Below are 5,865 nucleotides of genomic sequence, written 5' to 3'. Positions count from 1 at the left end.
CTTAGGTCCCTGTGCTCTCTAATTATCGGTAATATAGTTTTCTTGCCCCATAAGAGAATACCACATGAGAGAAGCGCAGAAGACTTAAGCTTGGATTGAGTGACCATTCAGGTTATGGTTCATGATCCATTTATCAAATTACAATTCTTCATTTTGTGTTTATATAATTGTATTTATATTGTTTTGTGAAGTAATCTAATATTTTTGTTTAAACTAACATATTCATCAACCAATCTTCTATATGCATTGCTAATTTGCTCTGCTGTTAGAATATTACTAAAGACCATTGAATTTTTCTTCATCCAAAATGTGACCATTGAATAATTACTATATCATTATGGAGATTTATAACTAGGATGAACTAATTAAACGTTGATTAACAAACCAGTACAGCTTCTTAATTCGAACTGTTGAAGTTTTTAATCTCTGCGCAGGTATTGAGATCTCATTCACGTTGACATCAAAATCTGGAGGTGATGATGGGATTGGTGAGTTGGTGAGTTTCTACTTCTTCAAATGGACGACCTTCTTATGATGCCAACAATCCATGATACTCGTTTGGAAAAGCTGCTAGCTATTGCTGTTTGACGTCTGACCTTAAAAGAACCATTCTAGTTCTCATCGATTTATTCATAAATTCTACAAAGGAATGTCGTGATGTTCATTTTGCACCAGTGCAACTATGCATTAGTCCTTACTTTGCTCCGTCTTATTTACCTTATTAGTTTTGTTCCATGAATTGCCAGCATTAATTTTTCTTTGCTTTGCTGGTTCAGTTTTCCTCTTTGGTCTTTTTTGTTTGATCCATCTCTCTAGTAACCGAGTTTGTTAATTCAGTACAAGTGTACACCAAATCAAAAACAAAAAAGTAAAGAGTGCTAGCATAACTTCGTTTTTTCAGAATTCAGAAAAAGAAAATTAATATTATAAAGTTGAAGCTATTTACATATGACTACTATTGCTACTATAGTACAGATAGCTAATAAAACAACTGCTACCAATACATGAGGAAATGTACGGGTTCGCAAAAGCCAGAAGAAGGGGGGAAAAACTAACTAATATCAGCAGAGCTGGAGAAATCACTTTCTAACAGAAATACGGACATGGAAAAATCCCAGCCAAGTTGTACCCAAGCTTGTTTGGTTCCATAAAGCAAATCCTTCTTCAATAACTTGAAAATTCTTGACAATAACGTAGAGAGGATGAAGTATATCAATAGGTTGGAATCAAGCTGAGACCTGCGACCCAATCAATCCCAAACCCTTGAGACGGCACCAAAGCTCCGCCTCCAACTCTTGACCAACTCCAAGCATGGTAGAGAATCCCCTTCAATGAAACACTACAATCATTCTGTAATACACCATAAGTAGAGTGACTCTGCCACCAATCATCTGCAGCAAAACTCCAACTAAGCTGCACAACATTTCTTGCAAGTTTTGCATTCACAGCCTTATTGGTTTCATAGTAACCATAACCTTATCCGAATATTATCCTAGGCTTCCACATGAACAGCATTACCCAAAATGCAGAACACTAATGGATTTCAAGTTTAAAAGCAAGAAACCATTAAAAATCATAGAAAAGGAGGAATAAAACTCACAGAGTCACAGGTAAGTCAGAAAGCAGCCCAAATTGTCGTGGATGCCTGCATCCTTTGAAACGATAATCAATATATAGAAGCTAGTACACCTAGCACAACAGAGAGTGCGGCGGTTGCCACACTGCTTGTGCATTCTGCATTCATCGGCGAAAAGCCTGCCATCAACAACAATCCATAAGAACAAGTTCTAAACTTTAGGAGTCTCCATACGAAGCAACGCTGCCAATTACAATCATTACCAGAGAAAAAGCACTGACAATCACTTTTCAAATTTACATTGCCATTAGAAGGTCATGATCATAATTCTTTTGCCACCTAATTCACATGAGACTTCCTAAAACTGCATACTCCCTATCCAGACCACAACAACATAGAGATATTTGGATCCCCTAAAGACTTTAAACCCATAAACACAACTAACCAAAACATTAATTTTACTTTCTTTCTTTTTTGACTGGTTTAATTTCATTCACCAAGAACAACACAATCAAGAACAGCAATGGACCCATCACGAATCTAGGCTTAACCCACTAAACAAAACACGCGCCTCAGACACCTCTACCTCAAAGAACGTATACTACTAGAATTTTGGTCTTAGACATCACTACAATTACATCAGTGAGGAATTCACGCGATGTAAAAAAATATTATTAACATCGATTCCTCAAATTCCGATTTATATGTATATATCTGACATCGATTCAAAAGTTTTATTTAAATTTTTGTGAAAACGCAGAGCGGCTAAGTTAAATTTTTTAAAGAAACGTAAAATTTGTTTCCCACACGACATATTTGGACGACTCAAATTTACTTCAGATATTTGCCCTAACTATTCGATTAGCACCCAACCTCCCTTTCCTCTCCTCCTCGGCCTCCACCTCCGCTTCCGACCAGAACCCTCATCCTTCGTTCTCAACCTTCGACCAGAACCCAGTCCTCCTCCTCCTCCTTCTTCTCCACCTCAGACGGTGAACGGTGAATGGAATCAGAGTTCGAGGGATTTGTGAGCTTTTGTGTTATAGGTAATTCACAAATCTGTTCAGTTTTTGTCTTCGAAGGATTTGAGAATTCTTAATTCACTGATCTGAGTTTTTGTTTCTTAATTTTCTTACAACGATTTGTGTTTCATATATCGGAGAAACAAGCATTCTTCGTTGATGTTTCTAGGCAAGTTTGAGCTTTCTAAGTTTGTGGCCATGTAATTGCCATTCATATTCTGAGCTCTTTTGGCATTCTCCATCTCTGGTTTGCTCTCTCTCGATTCTTCTCATTGTTTTGTGATTGATTTGGGAAAGTTTTGGACTATTATTGAGTTTTAGGTTTTGGGTTTTGCAGAGGAGACTCCATGCTTGCTCTCGTGCTGGTCAAGACACATTCAATTCGTGTGTTCTCTGCCTATGAAGGTTTCTGTAGCTTTTTGTTAATGTGGTGTATTTTTTTTTTACTAAAATCCAAACAATAGCATAAGTGAGGATTAAGGCCTTTTTCCAATTTCTGTTGTTATATGACATTGAATTATAGTGTACAATTGATTGGGAACAGATATTGTGTATTGATATGATAAAAGCTAATATAAATAGTCCACTATAACAGATTAACAGACGATCTTAAACAAGGAAACTAAGCTTCAAGTCTAGCTAAAACAGGGTACCAGGTACCACAATAACCAATGGACTGCCAACCAGGATAATTTTATTTGATTCTTTCATCTTAAAGTTTGTGTCTGGTTCTATGTGTTCTTTTTCCAAAACAAATCAACAAATTATGCAGAATGATCTTTTGGTCTCATTACAGGTTGATAATCTGCACAAGCATGTGGACTTGCAAAAAAAATTGATTTAGTGATCACATCTGCTTTGCTAAGGTATTCCCTCTTTTCAGATTTTATGTTTTCTAAACTTTCTAATTATGATCATGTGCTGTTTTGGATCCATTTGTTCATGTATAAAGAAATAAATGTTTCAGATTTTATGCATCTTGTCGTCTTTGACTTCCTCCTCAGCTTACTATTTTTATTAGCAAATAAAGAAATGAATGTTTCAGGTACAATGTGATTGTAAAATCTAAGAATGATTATTCTCAACGTAATTATGAAGATAAGATTAACCAATCTTGTAATTTGTAGAGACTCTCAACCTCCCTATCATGCTCTGTAAATGCTGCAGACCTTTGAGTCATGAGGGATTACTACCTTCTATTGATTCATGAGATATCTTTCAAGAATATAAACAGAAAGCACATGCATAAGTTATAGACACCATATTCTATTATTGTATGAGCTTTTACAACCTACAATGGGACTTTTCTAATAATCTGAATGGTTATGAGAGAATTGCTTCACTGCATATACAGGCTCGAGTTAATGTAATGTTAATTTTAAATTTAAACTTTTTTTCTAAACTATTGATGTTAATCTTTGTGGATTGGCGAACCTGTGTATGTGTCTGAGTTTATCTTTTTTTTATCAGGGAGTGGTGGTTGGATTGGATTGTAGAATGAGTGTGTGTCTAAGTAAAATCTTAGCTCACATGGTAAGTTTGTTTTCTAATTCTAACTTTAAGTAAATGAATCAGGTGGTTAAAATCAAAGTAAGCGTGTGTGTCTATATATATATATATATATACACACACATATATGATTTTGATTTTTATTCTGTGAGAAACTCTAATAACTCTCTCTCTCTCTCTGTGAATCTACAGAAGGATAACTAAAAGATCAAGGAGTTAATTAAGTACTGTGGACCTAACAAGAAGAATCAATTGCTTTTCTGAATATTTTCACTAATTTTGCTTGCCCAAGTAACTGATATTTTCTTTCCATTGTCTAGAAAGAGTGAAGAAAAAATGGATTGGGCCCGTTCATGGAAGGCCACACTCTTCTCACTTCTCGGAGACATTCCATCTCATCTTCGTAAACTGATTGCTTCCATTGCCATTGATGGGACTTCTGCAACTACTCTCATTGTTGACAGGTAAATACCTTAAGGCTTTGATGCTTATGCGTTCACTTGTAAAGTTCCATTTTCCATATCAAGATTAAATTCAAAGTTGTCCTTTGACTTTGAATATGTAGCAACACAGGAGAGCCGTTATGGAGACCTTTCCTATACAATATTTCTTAGTATAATGAACTCAATCTTGGCCCTTTGTTCATGTCATCATGTGGTAAAACAGCAAGATAATTTCAGTTTGGGTCATAGATAGGTAGTGCTACACAACTCTTGAGAGAGGTGAAGTTCAATTTATAGCTGTCCCTGATCTTGCTTTAAATTAAATCTACCTACGTTGAAGTTTTCTGGAAATGCAGATAACATAGTAGTAGCATGCACGGTCTAGTCTGCACGTTTAGTTTCTTATTCTCTTCTCAAAATTACTCTATTTGCATACTAGTATGGATTTGTTATTGTTGGAAGATAGAATCTGTCGAATAATCGTCTATGTTTTCTGTTTAATTGGTGAGTTAGTTTACAAATGAACGGCTTGAATAAAGAGTATATCAATATATACAGCTGGTATGGGTCTCTCATAACAACTTGCATTTAGCTCTTTCACCTTAATATTTTGTACAGGCAAACATCTTCTCAATGTTTCAGATTACCTGTTCTTTAATGCAGGTGTGGACTTTGGCCTATGTCACCCCTGTTGTACTTTATATTTTAGCTATAGATTAATGATATTGTTAAGTCATTGCCCTCTACTTTAACTACTTTTTGTGATTTGAAGTTGCAATTTAAGTGGATATCTGTGAAACTAGTTCTCAGCTCATTGGCACATGTTTTTGCTAGGTTCATTCGCAGCTACACCAAGGACTGAAAATTCAAGTTACAAGTATTTTTATCTTATAACAAATTGCTATTTTCTTTTTCTTTTTCTTTTTACTGTATCTACAAACCGTTTTTGTCTTCATATGGTTTATTTAAGAGACTTTAATCTTGTTCTTTTCTTTTGCTATTGTACATGGAGAAGTTTAGGCCATATGTCCCCTTCTCCCTACTCTTTGTACTGTTTTTATCAATAATATTAATGAGAATTTTCTTTTGCTTACCATTGATATTCTCATTGTGATACTTTTCTAGTGAAGAAACTGATTTGGTAATCACTTCTAAACTAGAAATTGAAGCAAAAAGAATGAAGACACAACAATTTGAAATAACAAACTGATGTTATAAATGACTCAGGACATCAGTTCTATTTATAGAACATATGTCTAATACTGATATATAAATCAATTTCTTATGTAAAACGATGTCATAGCAGGATATGAAA

General features: G+C 35.0%; 1 long non-coding RNA gene across 7 annotated transcripts; it reads left to right on the top strand.

Annotated features, from left to right (window-relative positions):
- The first annotated feature begins 2,400 nt into the window (after positions 1-2,400).
- Positions 2,401-5,638, top strand: LOC112180579. 7 transcript variants are annotated; one of them, XR_005802975.1, is made up of 7 exons: positions 2,401-2,845; positions 2,936-3,003; positions 3,194-3,254; positions 3,395-3,464; positions 4,069-4,131; positions 4,428-4,571; positions 4,673-5,638. It is a non-coding gene; the product is annotated as an uncharacterized LOC112180579 (long non-coding RNA). The 7 variants fall into 7 exon arrangements; XR_002928362.2 differs by lacking the exon at positions 3,194-3,254; XR_005802978.1 differs by having other exon boundaries at positions 2,936-3,464; positions 4,673-5,213; positions 5,385-5,638.
- Positions 5,639-5,865: the final 227 nt, after the last annotated feature.

This window comes from Rosa chinensis, chromosome 7, assembly GCF_002994745.2.
Source record: "Rosa chinensis cultivar Old Blush chromosome 7, RchiOBHm-V2, whole genome shotgun sequence".
NCBI classification, from domain to species: Eukaryota; Viridiplantae; Streptophyta; class Magnoliopsida; order Rosales; family Rosaceae; genus Rosa; species Rosa chinensis.
Note: the sequence above shows the minus strand (reverse complement) of the source record. Positions and strands in the feature narration are given on the sequence as shown.